Genomic DNA, 16,927 nt, shown 5'->3' with positions numbered 1-16,927 from the left:
CGGGCATGCTGGGAGTAGTAGTTTTGCAACAGCTGGAGGCACCCCTAGTTGGGAAACACTGACCTATACTATACACTACTATATAGTCCAACATGCTGGGAGTTGTAGTTTTGCAACAGCTGGAGGCTGTAGGGTTGTTTGTTACATCTATTTAAAAGGGTACTCCACTGCCCCAGTGTTCAGATCATTCAGTTCCAAAAGCCCATTTAGTTCCGCTACGCCACCTCAATGCAAGACTCAATGTAAAAAAAAATAAAAAATACTGTGAAATACTGTGATACTTTAGAAAAATTCTGTGATACTCATTTTTGGTCATATCGCCCAGCACTAGGGCAGAGTACCCCTTTAATGGAGGCGCATATTGAAGTATTGTGGCATATAGAAGGTCTGTTAATCATGAAGATGATCTGGTGGACAATATAAAGCTCCATTCACATTGGTGTTCAGGAGATTCGTGTATGTATGGATCCTATATGCAACACACTAAGCTCCTAAGGGCGCATATTATGGAGCTGAAGGCATTGTGTGTGCTGTTGTAGGTCACTACAATTTCATGTAGCAGTGCAACCAAAGCAGAATACGGACTACATTGGTGCATAATTGTCACGATTCGGCTTACAGGTTGTGGATCCACTGTGTCAGCGAAGGAATTGGCGTGGACCGTGCTGGTGGACCGGTTCTAAGAGGCTACTGGTGTTCACCAGAGCCCGCCCGCCGCAAAGCGGGATGGTTTTGCTGCGGCAGTAGCAACCAGGTTGTATCCACTAGCAACGACTCAACCTCGCTGACTGCTGAGAAGGCGTGGGACAGAAGGACTAGGCAGAGGCAAGGTCAGACGTAGCAGAAGGTCGGGGCAGGCGGCAAGGTTCGTAGTCAATATGGATAGCAGGAGATCTGGAAACACAGGCTTGGACAACACTAAACGCTTTCACTGGCACAAGGAAACAAGATCCGGCAAGGGAGTGCAGGGGAAGTGAGTAGATAAAGCCAAGGAGCAGGTGGAAGCTAATTAAGCTAATTGGGCCAGGCACCAATCATTGGTGCACTGGCCCTTTAAGTCTCAGAGAGCTGGCGCGCCCCTAGAGAGCGGAGCCGCGCGCGCCAGCACATGACAGCCAGGGACCGGGACGGGTAAGTGACTTGGGATGCGATTCGCGAGCGGGCGCGTCCCGCTATGCGAATCGCATCCCCGCCGGTAATGTCAGTGCAGCGCTCCCGGTCAGCGGGTCTGACCGGGGCGCTGCAGGGAGAGAGACGCCATGAGCGCTCCGGGGAGGAGCAGGGACCCGGAGCGCTCGGCGTAACAATAATATAGAATGTATTGATGCTTACCCTACTTTATTTCCCTCTGTATAAAAAAAGGAGGCAAATACTATACAGCGAGGTAACATAGATTTCTATAAGGGCCATATTATGGATCATGTGGACAGAGCTATGGAAGGTGTCTATAGCCTAATGGGGACATCTGTGGCTTATTTTCCAGAACTTTAGATAAGTCTTATGGTCCTGGTTACACGTACTGTATCTCTTATTTAGCCTGGAGGAGCATGTTGTTATAATTCCTAAATACAGCACAAATTACCATAGTAGTGACCTAAGGCAATTCCCTTCTGGCCATGTGAATCAGATCTGTGCTTCTAATCTCCAGACATGTCCCCCTCCAACCAGTGTAACCTGTCAGAGCTTCACGTCGCCCCAGTTTTACCAGTTCTCAGGTAATAATATGCAATTGCTTTAAATGGTCACTCTCATTAAAACTAATTTTTGCTATTGCACTCCTTATGGTAAGTGAAAAATATTTCTAATATACTTTGTTTAAAAAAAATGAATTTTTCTATGCGTTATTTGTGCTTAAAAAAGCTCAAGAGCACATTTCCCCCCAAATCATACACAGACTTTGGACCAAAGTCCAAACACAGGAAGTGCAGCCTGGAGTGCAGAGGAGGGGGGGGGGATGTCCAACCAACAGAATATGGCAGTTATGTGTGAGAGGAGCTATGATTGGATGAGGCTGGACACCCCCCCCCCCACCCCTCAGCACTCCAGGCGGCACTTCCTGTGTTTGGACTTTGGTCCAAAGTCTGTGTATGAGTTGGGGGGAAATGTGCTCTTGAGCTTTTTTAAGCACAAATAAAACATAGAAAAATTCTTTTTTTTTTAAACAAAGTAGATTAGAAATATTTTTCATTTACCATAAGGAGTGCAATAGCAAAAATTTGTTTTAATGAGAGTGACCCTATAATGAATCTTCTGGTATTTCAGCATTGTGTTTGCAATTAAATTTATTTTCAGAAAAATTTGTACAGCACAACCCTTCATGGGTTTTTACCCCTCTTTTTCTAATGAACAATAAAGTTTTCAGTCTGTGGCACATGCTTGAAAGTACAATCATATGTATAAGCCCTACTCTTCACATACACCAAAAAGCTAAGCTACGGCTGGGTTCCCATTCCGTTTTCCCCCATACGGGAGCGCATACGGCAGGGGGGAGCTAAAACCTTGCGCTCCCGTATGTAATTCATTTCAATGAGCCGACCGCAGTGAAACGTTCGCTTCGGTCAGCTCATTTTTGCCCCGTATGCGCTTTTACAACCGTTCCTAAAACCGTGGTCCACCACGGGGCAAAACGGGCGATGCGGGGCAAAAATGAGCCGACCGGACCAAACGTTTCACTGCGGTCGGCTCATTGAAATGAATAACATACGGGCGCGCATAGAAAGGCATACGGGAGCGCATAGAAAGGCATACGGGAGCGCAAGTTTTTAGCTCTCCCCTGCCGTATGCGCTCCCGTATGGGAGAAAACGTAATGGTGTAGTTTTAGAGACTTTTCAGTGGCTTGGTGCCTTTTTTGTGCCTTTTTACAGCAGTTCATAAAACCCTTCCAGATCATGTCTATTGCCAAAATCAGTGGATTGCAACTCAAAATCAGCCGAAATGTGTAAAACAAAAGGCGCAAAAAAGGCGCAAATAAACCCTGCTTGCACCTTTTTTGCACATTTTCTAGACACAAAAATCAGTCTAACGACAATGATAAATGCTGGCCATGGTGTTTAAGGGGCTACTCCAAAGAAGATGTCTGATCACGGGGGTCTCCCTGCTGGGACCCCTACGATCTCTGTGCAGCACTCGGCGTTCATTTAGAACGCTAGGTGCGGGTAGCAGGGTCGTGACGTCACGGCCACACCACACCCCCTCAATGCAAGTCTATGGGAGGGGGCGCCACGCTGGGTGGGCTGGGTGGAAGATAGCGAGGGTCCCAGCAGTCGGACCCCCCCGCAATCTCACACTTTTGTAATACTGGACAATTTCTTTCACTTTAATGGAACTGATCTGCAATATCGCACACAACCTGAGAACCTGGGGACAGATGTGGCGCTGTTTTTGGAAGAAATTTCTCTTTTTTTCTAATCCTGGATAACCCCTTTAAAACTGACGCCCATAGTCATACTGCCAATGAGTATACAGCTTCTGTGTACACAAGGCTGCAGCATTAGGAAGTATTATTCTATTATTTGATGTTCTGGTCATATAAAGCAAACAGAATTAAAGATTTACTTGTACTATCATCCGTGCTGTGCGATAAGTAAATGTTCTAGAAAACTTTAAGGTCACAACTTCTTTGCCAGCCTTGTATTAAGGCATCAGTAAAAAAAAAAAAAAAAAAAAAAAATGTTGACGTCTGTTTTTGCACAGATTTAAAGGGGTACTCCGGTGGAAAACTGTATTTTTTATTTTTTTATCAACTGGTGCCAAAAAGTTAAACAGATTTGTAAATTAAAACGAATAAAGAAACACGTACGTGCACTTAGCGCTCAGCGGAGACAGTTGCGTGACGGGGGCCGGTAACGGGAAGCTGGATCACAGCATCAGCGCAGGTGGAATGGCGCTGGGAGGCTACGCCGGCAGTTTTGCACGCAAGTGCGTGTTTCTTCCGGCCTCGAAGAGGCCGGAAGAAGCACGCACTTGCGTGCAAAACTGCCGCCGTAGCCTCCCAGCGCCATTCCACCTGCGCTGATGCTGTGATCTAGCTTCCCGTTACCGGACCCCGTCACGCAACTGTCTCCGCTGAGCGCTAAGTGCACGTACGTGTTTCTTTATTCGTTTATATTGATACTTCATACTTTGTGTGTGTGCACCCCGCAGGAGATATAGAGTTGGTTCGCTGAGGCCGCGCTGACATCCAGTACAGGTGTAGTTTGTCTTTTGTGTGCTCTCCCCTCTTCCTATCTCACTGTTGGAAGAGTTGTAAATTACTTCCATTAAAAAAAAAAATCCTAATCCTTCCAGTACTTATTAGCTGCTGAATACTACAAAAGAAATTATTTTCTTTTTGGAACACAGAGCTCTCTGCTGACATCTCTGTCCATTTTAAGGAACTGTCCAGAGCAGCATATGTTTGTTATGGGGATTTTCTTCTACTCTGGACAGTTCTTAAATGGACAAAGATGTCAGCAGAGAGCACTGTGGTCATGATGTCAGCAGAGAGCTCTGTGATCCAAAAAGAAAATAATTTCCTCTGTAGTATTCAGCAGCTAATAGGTACTGGAAGGATTAAGATTTTTGAATAGAAGTAATTTACAAATCTGTATATCTTTCTGGCACCAGTTGATTTAAAAAAAAAAAAAAAAAAAAGTTTTCCACCAGAGTACCCCTTTAAAGGCTGTGTAGTTATTAACTCAGTTTATTGATGTTAAAGGGGTACTCCACTACTTTGAAACCTTTTCCCTATCTGTAGAACTGGGAATTAGGGAATAAGTAATATATCGGGTAGAATAACCCCAAACACCACCCACCCCACCCCACTGGCATTCTCAGAACGGGGCCTGGATGGGTAGCAAAATCTGCTGTAGAAAATCTAAAGATAAATAGGCACCTGTGAGCAAACCCTTTTAAAGAAATCCCCCCCAAAAATCTAATTTATTCCCCTTCAACCGCTTATACACACACACACACATAAAAATATATATATATATATTTTTTTAAATAAATGATATGGTAATTAAATGGGAAATTTGTATGTTTTCATCAGAAGACAGGGTGCAGATGTTGCGTAGCCATATTGGCGTGGTTTAGCAGTCATTCATACATTCGTGGTATATAGCTACGTCAGTGGTCTCCAAACTGTGGACCCCCAGATGTTGCAAAACTACAGCATCCAGCATACAACTTCCAGCCATTGGCTGTCCGGGCATGCTGAGAGTTATAGTCAGGGCTCAAGTCCTGCAGGAACGCATGGGAACGGAGTTCCTGCACTTTTTCCCCAGCAGGAACACTGTTTCCATTATCAGGAGTCCTGCCCTTGAGTGGAAATCTTGGGTGAGTTCCCACACTTTTTTTCTTAGGACTTGCCCCCTGGTTATAGTTTTGCAACATCTGGAGGTTCAACGTTTGGAGACCACTAGCTTTATTAGAATGGGTTAGAACAAGTTGGCATTGATGAAGGACAGACGTATATATATACGTATATATATAAGTGCCATGTTGTACACCCTCTATAAGTAGATCCCCAGTAGCCTACATCCCGTCATGTCACATATAAACAGAGGACACCTCAGAGCCCATACTGACACACGCTATGTTTAGAGTGAGGACTCATTCTCCAATAAGATTTGGCTGATGCAATCACCTGTCCGTTCAGCCAGCGCCATTTTACTGTAGACCGAAGCGCATAACAAGTAATGGAAAGGGAGACGACAAAATGGCGGCTGTACTGGAGACAACATTTTGATAGCGGGTTCTCTAGTGTTTGTAGTGAATGCTACACGCGTGTTCTGCTCCTGTCACATTATCCTGGAGCTCCGGCGGGTTCTGTACAGATAACACCGGTTGAGTGGTAAGTATCCCGCCTGATACGGGCTGACAGGGTCGGGGGCACCGCTGGGAGGCGCTAACAGGCGGGCAGCTGTCATTCAATACTGATTCATCCGTCCTGTCATAGAAAGCATGTGGAGATGGTGACAGGGAAGGGGCTGCACTGGCGGGGAGAAATATGGGGTGGTCTGTACGTCATATTAGGGTCTGCTATATATAGGACATATATGTCAGGTAGTCGGCCAGGTCCACTCTGTATGGTGGGGGGGTCCTGAGCCTCCCCATGTGTGGTCAATGTCATGGTTGCTAGGTTACAAGCTGTCAATACAGCGACTAATAAAGTTTTATTTTGAATTTTGCGCTTTCTTTATTTGAAGTCACTACCAGGCAGGTCCTGGACACCGGGCTGGTGTTAATCAATGGAGCTATTCATATGGTTGTGGTCTGTTTTTTTTTTTTTTTAAAGAAAACTTTACTGAAGTACAGAAATTGAGCGCATGGGGGGAATGGACACTCAAATTACTTATATTTATGTTTCCTAGTCAGGGTGCCTTCAGCTGTTGCAAAACTACAACTCCCAGCATGCTAGCAGTTAAAGTTTTTCATCAGTTGGACACCCCTGGTTGGAAAACACTGACTTATATACATTAGACTACATCAAAATAAATGGAGTTGACTACATGGCGAAAAAACTGGTCTGCTTTCTTCAAAGAACAGCGCCACGTCTATTCATAGCTCGTGTCTGGTATTGCAGATTTACCCCAGTTTTTTTTATTGCAGATAAGTGTGGTGCAAACTCTAAAAAGAAACCAGCCATGTTTTATTGATCCTTGGCTACCCCTAGGAGGGGTACTCTTCCCCTAGACATGTACCCTTAACAGGTTTTTAACTTTTTGCTTGCACTTGGCTGCCACACCCCCTCCCATAGACTTGCATTGGGGGGGCATGGCGTGACTGACCCCTGCAGCATGCGCACAGCATTCAGAACTAACTGGAGTACCCCTTTAAGAGCACGCTCCTTAGATCAACAAAATTCTGTTATTTATTATTTTTTTCTTAATGCTAAAATACCTCTTTTGGGTATGGTCACACGGGCCACAGCATATTTCATGACGCGGATGCGCTGGCAGCAGTCACAAGAGGGACTGCAGAGCGTGCTTCCAACTGCGGCTGGGTAGCTCTTTGTCTCCACTCGTAGTCGTGGACTTCCCGCTGTAGAAACGAAGCCGCTATGAGCCGGGAGCTCGCTCTGTTGCTCCTCTTGTAACTGCCATCAGCGTGAAATACACTGCGGATGTGCCCCGTCTTACAGCTGGTTTACCTTCACTAAACCCAATACACAGGGTTATAGTACTGGTGAACATGATAAAAATAATGTTTCACTTACCCGGATCGGTGCTGGCATTCTAGAGATGTAGGGTGTATAATCCTCCATTTCTAATATGTTAATCGCCGTCCTTTGCGCAATGGAGACAGGACCCAGCATCCCTGCCTCCTTTCCCTCTGCTCCGATATTCCAACTCACCTCATGAATTATCATGGACCCCTTCGCCCATGTGAACACGAGGTGGGTGGGCATATCGGAGCAGATGGAATGAAGGCAGGGAAACTGGGTATTCCGTTATCCGCCTCCTTTGTGCAAAGCCGGCGATTAGCATTTTAGTAATGTATATATCTGGAACAGAGGCACAGGTCCGGATAAGTGAAACATTGAGCAGACTGCATTGCCGTCAATGTTGGCCGTGCTCGTCTGCACATTGTTAGTGCCAAAGGATTTTGACAGCGGCCACTAAGGCTTAAAGGGGTACCCAGAGACCCGATCAGCCCGGAATAGCAGAAAATCGCATGTCTGAATTGACATGCGATTTTCTCCGATCGCCGACATGGGGGGTCTCAGGACTCCCCTTGGCGATGTGCCGGGATGCCTGCTGAATGATTCCAGCAGGCATCCCGGTCCAGTCCTCAACCGGCTAGCGGCGGGGACCGGAATTCCCATGGGCGTATGCATACGCCCTACGTCCTTAAGGACTCGGTATGCAGGGCGTATGCATACGCACCATGTCCTGAACAGGATATATATATATATATATATATATATATATATATATATATATATATATATATATATATATATACACACTCTAAATTACTATAAAACAGTATTTGTGTGAAGAAACCACCACAGTAGATGTAGATATGCTCTCAATGTGACCATACACATTAGACCAGTGTTTCCCAACCAGGGTGCCTCTAGCTATTGCAAAACTACAATGGCCGAAGGCTGTCTGAGCATTCTGGAAGTTGTAGTTTTGCAACAGCTGGAGGCACCCTGGTTGGGAAACACTGCATTAGACTAATGTTAGCCAAACTTAAAGGGGTACTCCAGTGGAAAAACTTTTTTTTTTTTTTTTTTTTTTTTTTTTTTAAATCAACTGGTGCCAGAAAGTTAAACAGATTTGTAAATTATGTCTATTAAAAAAAATCTATACCTTTCCAGTACTTTTAAGCAGCTGTATTCTACAGAGGAAATTCTTTTCTTTTTGAATTTCTTTTTTGTCTTGACCACAGTGCTCTCGGCTGACACCTGATGCCTATATCAGGAACTGTCCATAGCAGCATAGGTTTGCTATGGGGATTTTCTCCTGCTCTGAACAGTTCCTGATACGGGCATCAGGTGTCAGCAGAGAGCACTGTGGACAAGACAAAAAATTAAGTCAAAAAGAAAAGAATTTCCTCTGTAGCATACAGCTGCTAATAAGTACTGGAAGGATAAAGATTTTTTAATAGAAGTCATTTACAAATCTGTTTAACTTTCTGGCACCAGTTCATAAAAAAAAAAAAAAATGTTTTCCACCGGAGAACCCCTTTAATCTCCGACTCGGAATATATTCAGGCGGAAATTCGGCAGTGTGAATGTACCCTGAGGATAACCTCTTATTTTATGGAAAGGAGAGATAGTCGGCTGCTGGGATCCCTGGATGCCGCTTATCTCCAGGAAAGCAATAGATCAGACATGTAAATCCAACCTGTCTGATCTGTGTTACTTGCGGCACAATATATCAGGTGACAGTCAGGCAGATCCGGCAGGATACGCTGCCAATAGTCTCATCACATCTGTGTGAAGCTTCATATACAGGGAGCATTCATTATACAGCTAGAGGGGGCAGGTGTTTGTACGACACCCTGGAGAGGTCAGGACATGCTGGGAGTTGTAGTTTGTCAACAGGTCACAGAATGGTTACTAACATTGGATTAATGTATGTAATGTAATACCCTTATCGGGATTCTAGTGTATGATGGAAAACTTTATTTACATTCCAGTCTACATGTCCCGGCTGTGGGAGCGGCGGACAAGGTCACCCAGTCCCTCGTATGTGCGTACGGCCGGTCACAGCTGAGAGTTTGTGTCATTGTGTTCTGGTGTGGAGCTCTGGTCCCTTCTTGTGTTAGGGTGGGTTCACACCATGGCTTTTCCCCACGGATTTCGTGTACAGATTTCATATTTGAAACCGTATTTGAAAACGTATCCCTAAACAATGTATTGGAAACCGTATGCAACCTGATGCATCCGGTTGCGTGCGGTTTATTTGTAATACGTGTCACCCCCCCCCCCCCCCCTTTTGTAACATGGAAGTCATTGCGAACCGTATGTGTCTACGGTGCAATACAGTTTTCCCTATACGGTTTTTAACTTTGCACATGCGCATTTCGGTTCTAAAGTATTCTATATAGAACAATTGAAACTTTATTTGAAAAAAAGAACAAAAATCTTAAAACCAGATTTGATGTAATTGTTAAACGCATGTGTGAAAGTATGAAAACGCATGCAATTAGACACAATTTTCAAACCGTATACGGTTAAAAACTGTATACGTTTTTTTTTAAGCACACGGTTGCATACATTTTGGTAAAAATTTTGACATTTTGACTAAAAAAAACCTGATAGAAAACCGTGGTGTAAACCCACCCTCATCTATGTCACATTCATAGGTTTGTCGGGGAGAGGCTTGCTGGCCCGGGGTAGGTTACTATACATATACCTGTAATATGGCTTCTAGGACCGAGGGGTGTTAGGGCGGGCCTGGAATTCTCTACGTTATAGAAATGTAGAAGATTGCTGCAGGGCAGATATGCATATGTCACCTGATTGTAGACAGGTTCCTGAGTATACACTGTTGGTATATAGTGTTACAGGCCTAGTAAGTCTAGTCGATGTTGCTTAGCAACCACAACATTTAATGCAGCGTGTCCCTAGTAACTAATCTCCCTTTGACTACTAGACTAGTGGTCTCCAAACTGCAGCCCTCCAGATGTCGCAAAACAACAACTCCCAGCATGCCCGGACGCCAACCTGTGGGCATCTGTATACATCTAAGTGCAATGAGACATTTTTGCATTAGTAACTATTGTATGTAAGTGCGAACTTCAGGCCGGCCAGATAGTAGAAGAGGGCGGCCCATATACTGGCAGTGATAGTACTGTACTTCGGGGAGCATCATAAAAGGGGGAACCTTAGTAAGGCCCCTTTATAAATGTCCTGGGAAATTTATGAGGAAAAAAGATTAGAAGCTAGGATGCCACACGTCACTCAGCATGACGTCCTATGATCAGTCATTAATGTCCCCTCATCTCGCCCTGTGTCAAGGTCATAAGTGTCTCCTCATCTCGCCCTGTGTCAAGGTCATAAGTGTCTCCTCATCTCGCCCTGTGTCACAGTCATTAGTGTCCCCTCATCTTGCCCTGTGTCACAGTCATTAGTATCCCCTCATCTCGCCCTGTGTCACAGTCATTAGTTTCACCTCATCTCGCCCTGTGTCACTGTCATTTTTTTCCCTCTCATCTCGCCAGTTGTCACAGTCATGAGAGTCCCCTCATCTCGCACTGTCATTAGTGTCTCCCTGTGTCCTAGTCATAAGTGTCCCCTCATCTGGATCTTTGTCACTGTCATTAGTGTTCCCTCATCTCATCCTCTGTTACAGTCATAAGTGTCCCCTCATCTTGCCGTTTGTCACTGTCATTAGTGTCCCCCCTGTGTCAGTCATTAGTGTCTCCTCATATCATCCTCTGTCACAATCATTAGTGTCTCTTTTTGTTAGTCATTAGTGTCCCCTCATCTTACCCTGTGTCACAGTCAGTAGTGTCCCCTCATCTACCAACATGTGTCAGGATCATTAGTGCCCCCCTCATCTCCCCATTTCAGGATCATTAGTGCTCTCCTCATCTCCCCATTTCAGGATCATTAGTGCTCTCCTCATCTCCCCATTTCAGGATCATTAGTGCTCTCCTCATCTCCCCATTTCAGGATCATTAGTGCTCTCCTCATCTCCCCATTTCAGGATCATTAGTGCTCTCCTCATCTCCCCATTTCAGGATCATTAGTGCCCCCCTCATCTCCCCATTTCAGGATCATTAGTGCCCCCTTATCTCCCCATTTCAGGATCATTAGTGTCCCCCTCATCTCCCCATTTCAGGATCATTAGTGCCCCCTCATCTCCCCATTTCAGGATCATTAGTGTCCCCCTCATCTCCCCATTTCAGGATCATTAGTGCCCCCTCATCTCCCCATTTCAGGATCATTAGTGCCCCCTCATCTCCCCATTTCAGGATCATTAGTGCCCCCCTCATCTCCCCATTTCAGGATCATTAGTGCCCCCCTCATCTCCCCATTTCAGGATCATTAGTGCTCCCCTCATCTCCCCATTTCAGGATCATTAGTGCTCCCCTCATCTCCCCATTTCAGGATCATTAGTGCCCCCCTCATCTCCCCTCCTGTCAGGATCATTAGTGTCCCCCTCATCTCCCCATTTCAGGATCATTAGTGTCCCCCTCATCTCCCCATTTCAGGATCATTAGTGCCCCCCTCATCTCCCCATTTCAGGATCATTAGTGCCCCCCTCATCTCCCCATTTCAGGATCATTAGTGCCCCCCTCATCTCCTCATTTCAGGATCATTAGTGCCCCCTCATCTCCCCATTTCAGGATCATTAGTGCCCCCCTCATCTCCCCATTTCAGGATCATTAGTGCCCCCCTCATCTCCCCATTTCAGGATCATTAGTGCCCCCCTCATCTCCCCATTTCAGGATCATTAGTGCCCCCCTCATCTCCCCATTTCAGGATCATTAGTGTCCCCCTCATCTCCCCTCCTGTCAGGATCATTAGTGCCCCCCTCATCTCCCCATTTCAGGATCATTAGTGCCCCCCTCATCTCCCCATTTCAGGATCATTAGTGTCCCCTCATCTCCCCTCCTGTCAGGATCATTAGTGCCCCCCTCATCTCCCCATTTCAGGATCATTAGTGTCCCCCTCATCTCCCCATTTCAGGATCATTAGTGCCCCCCTCATCTCCCCATTTCAGGATCATTAGTGCCCCCCTCATCTCCCCATTTCAGGATCATTAGTGTCCCCCTCATCTCCCCATTTCAGGATCATTAGTGCCCCCCTCATCTCCCCATTTCAGGATCATTAGTGCCCCCCTCATGTTTTACAATCATTAGAATCCCCCTCATCATTGGGAAAAAAAATGACTCCATTCTCATGCTGATCCCCCATTCTGCCTCCGGTCAACACTTCAGTGTCACCTGAGCAGCGGATGTCGCGTGTACAGAGCAAGACCACCGAGGCCACTGATTGGCTATTGGGGTCAACTGATGTCCTCTTCTAATCCGCTGCTGGGAGTTGTAGTTTTGCCACAGCTGGAGGCACACCAGCTGGGAAACACTGGTCTCGACCTTTCTTCGGAGCTGTAAGGGACAGGAAATCCAATAATACCTTTCGTTTTCGGTTGTTTTTTTGTCTTATCCATAATCTGTACAAGCCTATGTTAGTAGGAATGACTCTTGCCCAGTAGATATTTGGCAAGCGGGCACTGAATAATAAACTTACCAACCTGTATCATGGAAATGGAGGTGAAGTGACAGCTTAGGTTTTGGCCTTTTTCTGTAATTGCCCGGTATATATAAAGAATGTAGTCCCTGTACGTGCCTGACTTGTCTGGCTGGTAAATTACAGACCATTTCTCCGTTCCCTGCATTCTTCATCCATTTTTAAAGAGCGGCTCCAGGGATGGAATTATTTTTATCTCTGAATAATTTGGAGGGGAGTTTAGTGGTCTCTATGTAATGGTCTGGCTTTAATCCGGCTGTGTGACTTGACTTTTTTTTTTTTTGCAAAAAACATGCACTGAGAGACGTGGTATCTGGCTGGCGATTCATTAAGATGAGGTAAACAAAGGAAAGGTCCTTCATTGCATCCAATTATTATTTATTTATAGCTCTATTGTATTGAAAGAAACTTGTCTACAGCACAAATGCAGATCTATAAGTCTCTATGGCAACAGACTACAAACAGAACCCTGTGTTGTCTGATTCTGCAATCACACTCCATTCCATCATTTCTATAGTTTTTATTAATATACATTTAGCAAGAAAAAGTAGACCTATAGGAGATTTATCAAAACCTGTGCAGAGGGAAAGTCGAGGGAAACGTGTGGTCGCGGCTTTGCCAGGCTCCCGTGCGTGTCCCTTTGAAGGGGTACTCCCCCTCTTTACATGTTATCCCCTATCAAAAGGAAAGGGGATGAAACGTTTGATCGCGGGGGTCCCGCCGCTGGGACCCGGTGTTCCAAACGGTATGTTTAGAACGCTGTGTTCCTGCTGCAGGGGTTGTGACGTCGCGCCGCGCGCCCTCCATTCATGTCTATGGGAGTGGGCATGACGGGCGTGACATCACAACCCCTGCAGCGGAAACCCAGCGCCCGGAACTGAAAGGGGAGTGGACATGAAATGGGGGATTAGATATGAAATGCCGGGGACATGAAATAGCAATGGATGTAAAATGGGGGAAAGGTAATGGTCATGAAATAGATATGAAATGAGGGGGATTGGACCTGAAATGAGGGGGGATTGGACCTGAAATGAGGGGGATTGGACCTGAAATGAGGGGGGATTGGACATGACATGAGGGGGGATTGGACATGACATGAGGGGGGATTGGACATGACATGAGGGGGGATTGGACATGACATGAGGGGGGATTGGACATGACATGAGGGGGATTGGACCTGACATGAGGGGGGATTGGACCTGAAATGAGGGGATTGGACCTGAAATGAGGGGATTGGACCTTAAATGAGGGGGATTGGACCTGAAATGAGGGGGATTGGACCTGAAATGAGGGGGATTGGACATGACATGAGGGGGATTGGACATGACATGAGGGGGATTGGACATGACATGAGGGGGATTGGACATGACATGAGGGGGATTGGACATGAAATGGGGGGGGGGTTACAATTTGTTTATTATTTCGCATATTAAAATTGCAATATTTACCTCCATAATTGCAATATGACATTTTACCCAAACGTGCAGCCCTAGTCTGCATAGGACTTGTACACACAAAGCAGATGCAGATTTGTAGTTACCTTGGCAAATGTTTTATTTTCCATATTTGATGCCTTGTAAAATAAATGTGAATTTTGAGTCACAGGTTTAAGTTGCTGTAAACAAAAGGAGATTTATCAAAACTGTACAGGAAAAGGAAAAGTGGTATTGTTGTGTTAAGCAACCAGTCAGATTGCATTTGGATAGACTCCTTGGAAATTCAAAGCAACAATCTGATGGCTCCAGGGAAAAATAATATAATAATAATTATTTTATTTATATAGCGCCTACAGATTCCGCAGCTCCATTATTGCCATTGGTTGGGGCCCAAAGCAGATGAATATCTTAGGGATATGACATCAGTATGAAAGGTAAAGGGGGATTCCAGTATCCAGTAACATGACTCCATTGAGGAGTCTATGATACAAGGCTAGGATCCTTCCTATATAGTAATTTAATCTGTTCAGTAGTTTCTCACATAATCCCTCACCACATCCAAAATATGGGCCCAGATTTATCAAACTGTGTGAGAGGAAAATTAGAGGGGGAGATTTATCAAAAACTGTGCAGAGGGAGAGTGGTGCAGTTGCCCATGGCAACCAATCAGATCGCTTCTTTCATTTTTCACAGGTCTCTTTAAAAATGAAAGAAGCGATGTGATTGGTTGCCATGGGAAACTGCACCACTCTCCCTCTGCACAGTTTTTGATAAATCTCCCCCAGAGTGATTTTCCCAAAGCAGCCAATCACAGCTCCGCTTTCACTTTACCAGAGCTAGTTAGCTGAGCTGTGATTGGTTGCTGGGGGATAATCCCTCTATTTTTTTCTCACAGTCGACCTAGCTCTAGCTTCATGGTCGCACATGCTCAGTTGTAGCTCTTGGAGATATAGGAGGGTTTTGTCTATGAAACAGCAGATGATAAGAACTAGGAACTAATGTGGGAGGCTCAGCTGTGAGGGAGCACAATACGAAGTGCACAATAGTGGGGAGAGTTCCTCTTTAGCAGTCAGGGGAATACAGGTGGAGGCGGACAACCTGGAGTAGATGTCAGCAATGCATGATGGGAATGTCCGCTACCCATATAGGCTTGCCTACCCTTCTGTGTTGAGAAGAATCCTGTATCCTGCGTATATTTGACGTGCAGGATTTGAAGCTGCAGATTTTATTCTGCAGATAATAATGTAAACTAAATCACTGAATTCAGGGTCAAATCTGCTGCTTTCTAAACTGTACATGTGGATACACCCTTAGGTTAGGGTCACACCCAGCGCATCCGCAGCATATTTGACAATGCGGATGCATTACTAAATGTCCCTAGAGCATTGTTTCCCAACCAGTGTGCTTCCAGCTATTGCAAAACTACAACTTTCAGCATGACCTGGGAGTTGTAGTTTTGCATCAGCTGGAGGCACACTGGTTAGGAAACACTGCTCTAGGGACATTTAGTAATGCATCCGCAACGTCAAATATGCTGTGACTGTGCTGGGTGTGACCCTATGAGCAGACACAGTGATCAGCGAGTCGCTGCGCACATGTGCATTGTACTTACAGACATTGCGGCCGCTCTCAGCCTAGCTCACGGAGCAGGGAGAGCTACCATGATGTCAGTGTGGTGTCTTTGCAGTGGATTGCTGCAAAGCTGTCCCATTCAGATCAATTAAAGATGCTACTGGGTATTTTCTGGGAGGTCATTCTACAGGCAGGGGAGGGACTGATCTCTGCTGTGAATGGTGGTGGGTCCAGTGTTATCTATATACTGGTGTCACCTTTCACTGTCCTCATTCCTCTGGGAATAAAGGCATTAAAGGAGATGTCCGGTACGGACTATTCTTATTTCATCCTGCCCGGGCTGCAAAAAAAGAGCAAACAAACTTTCACTTACCTTCCTACGTTCCCCCGGAGCTCCGCAACAGCTGATTGGCTGGCCAGGCTTTCTACTTCACTTAGCCCGGGATGTCACACGGCGCTTCAGCCTATCACCGGCCGCAGTGATGTCCAGCCCTGGCCGGTGATGGGCTGAAGCGCTGTGTGACGTCTCGGGCTAAGGGAAGTAAACAGCACGGCCGACTGATCAGCTGTTGCAGAGCTCCGGGGGAATGTAGGAAGGTAAGTGAAAGTTTTTATCTTTTTTTGCAGCCCTGGCAGGATGGAATAGGAATAGACCGTACCGGACATCTCCTTTTTAATGGGAAATCTGTACAGAACACAACGTCTCGGCTTAGTTTTAGCCCAGGTGACCAGAATGAGAAGTGCCGGATTTCATCATTTCTGCATGCTGGGAGTTGTAGTTTTGCAACAGCTGGAGGCACACTGGATGGGAAACACTGGCCTACTGAGTTCTTACTTCCCTGGTATGTACTGTTTGTATTTGTTACAGGAAATGGAAGCTTTGTAGGATTAACATCTAATCTGGATAAATACAGTCAGAAGTATAGAAGTGAAATACGTTTTCATGTTAAATTGATAAATGAGTAAATAAGCAGAAAAGCCGTGACGTACTGCTGTGTGCATTTCTACACCAGGTTCCCTTTCTTCCAGGGCTGTGGAGTCGGTAGATAAATATTCCGACTCCACAGTTTTTTGTACTTCCGACTCCTGTATTAATATGCGAATGTATTTATAAACACTTACAGTTGAATCCAAGAAGCTGTTCCACCAAGTTCTTCTAAGTTCTTCTAGCAGAGAGAGGTAATTGGGTAGAAGCTGCTGCCTTCTCCTTTTTGTGTGCTGATC

General features: G+C 45.5%; 1 protein-coding gene across 3 annotated transcripts in view; it reads left to right on the top strand.

The window, feature by feature from the left end:
• Positions 1-16,927, top strand: part of LOC130293585 (sodium-dependent neutral amino acid transporter B(0)AT2-like) — an 89,884-nt gene that overhangs the window by 15,121 nt on the left and 57,836 nt on the right. Inside the window, exon 1 of one of the 3 annotated variants that reach the window (XM_056542432.1) lies at positions 5,491-5,834. The exons of the other annotated variants lie outside the window; for them this stretch is intronic. The gene's annotated coding sequence lies outside the window, so the exon portion shown is untranslated. Of the gene's footprint in view, positions 1-5,490; positions 5,835-16,927 lie in introns of those variants that run through there. 3 annotated transcript variants of the gene reach the window in all.

The sequence above is a fragment of the Hyla sarda genome, chromosome 10 (genome assembly GCF_029499605.1).
Source record: "Hyla sarda isolate aHylSar1 chromosome 10, aHylSar1.hap1, whole genome shotgun sequence".
Taxonomy (NCBI): Eukaryota; Metazoa; Chordata; class Amphibia; order Anura; family Hylidae; genus Hyla; species Hyla sarda.
The sequence above is the reverse complement of the archived record's forward strand: the minus strand, read 5'-3'. Positions and strand labels throughout refer to the sequence as shown.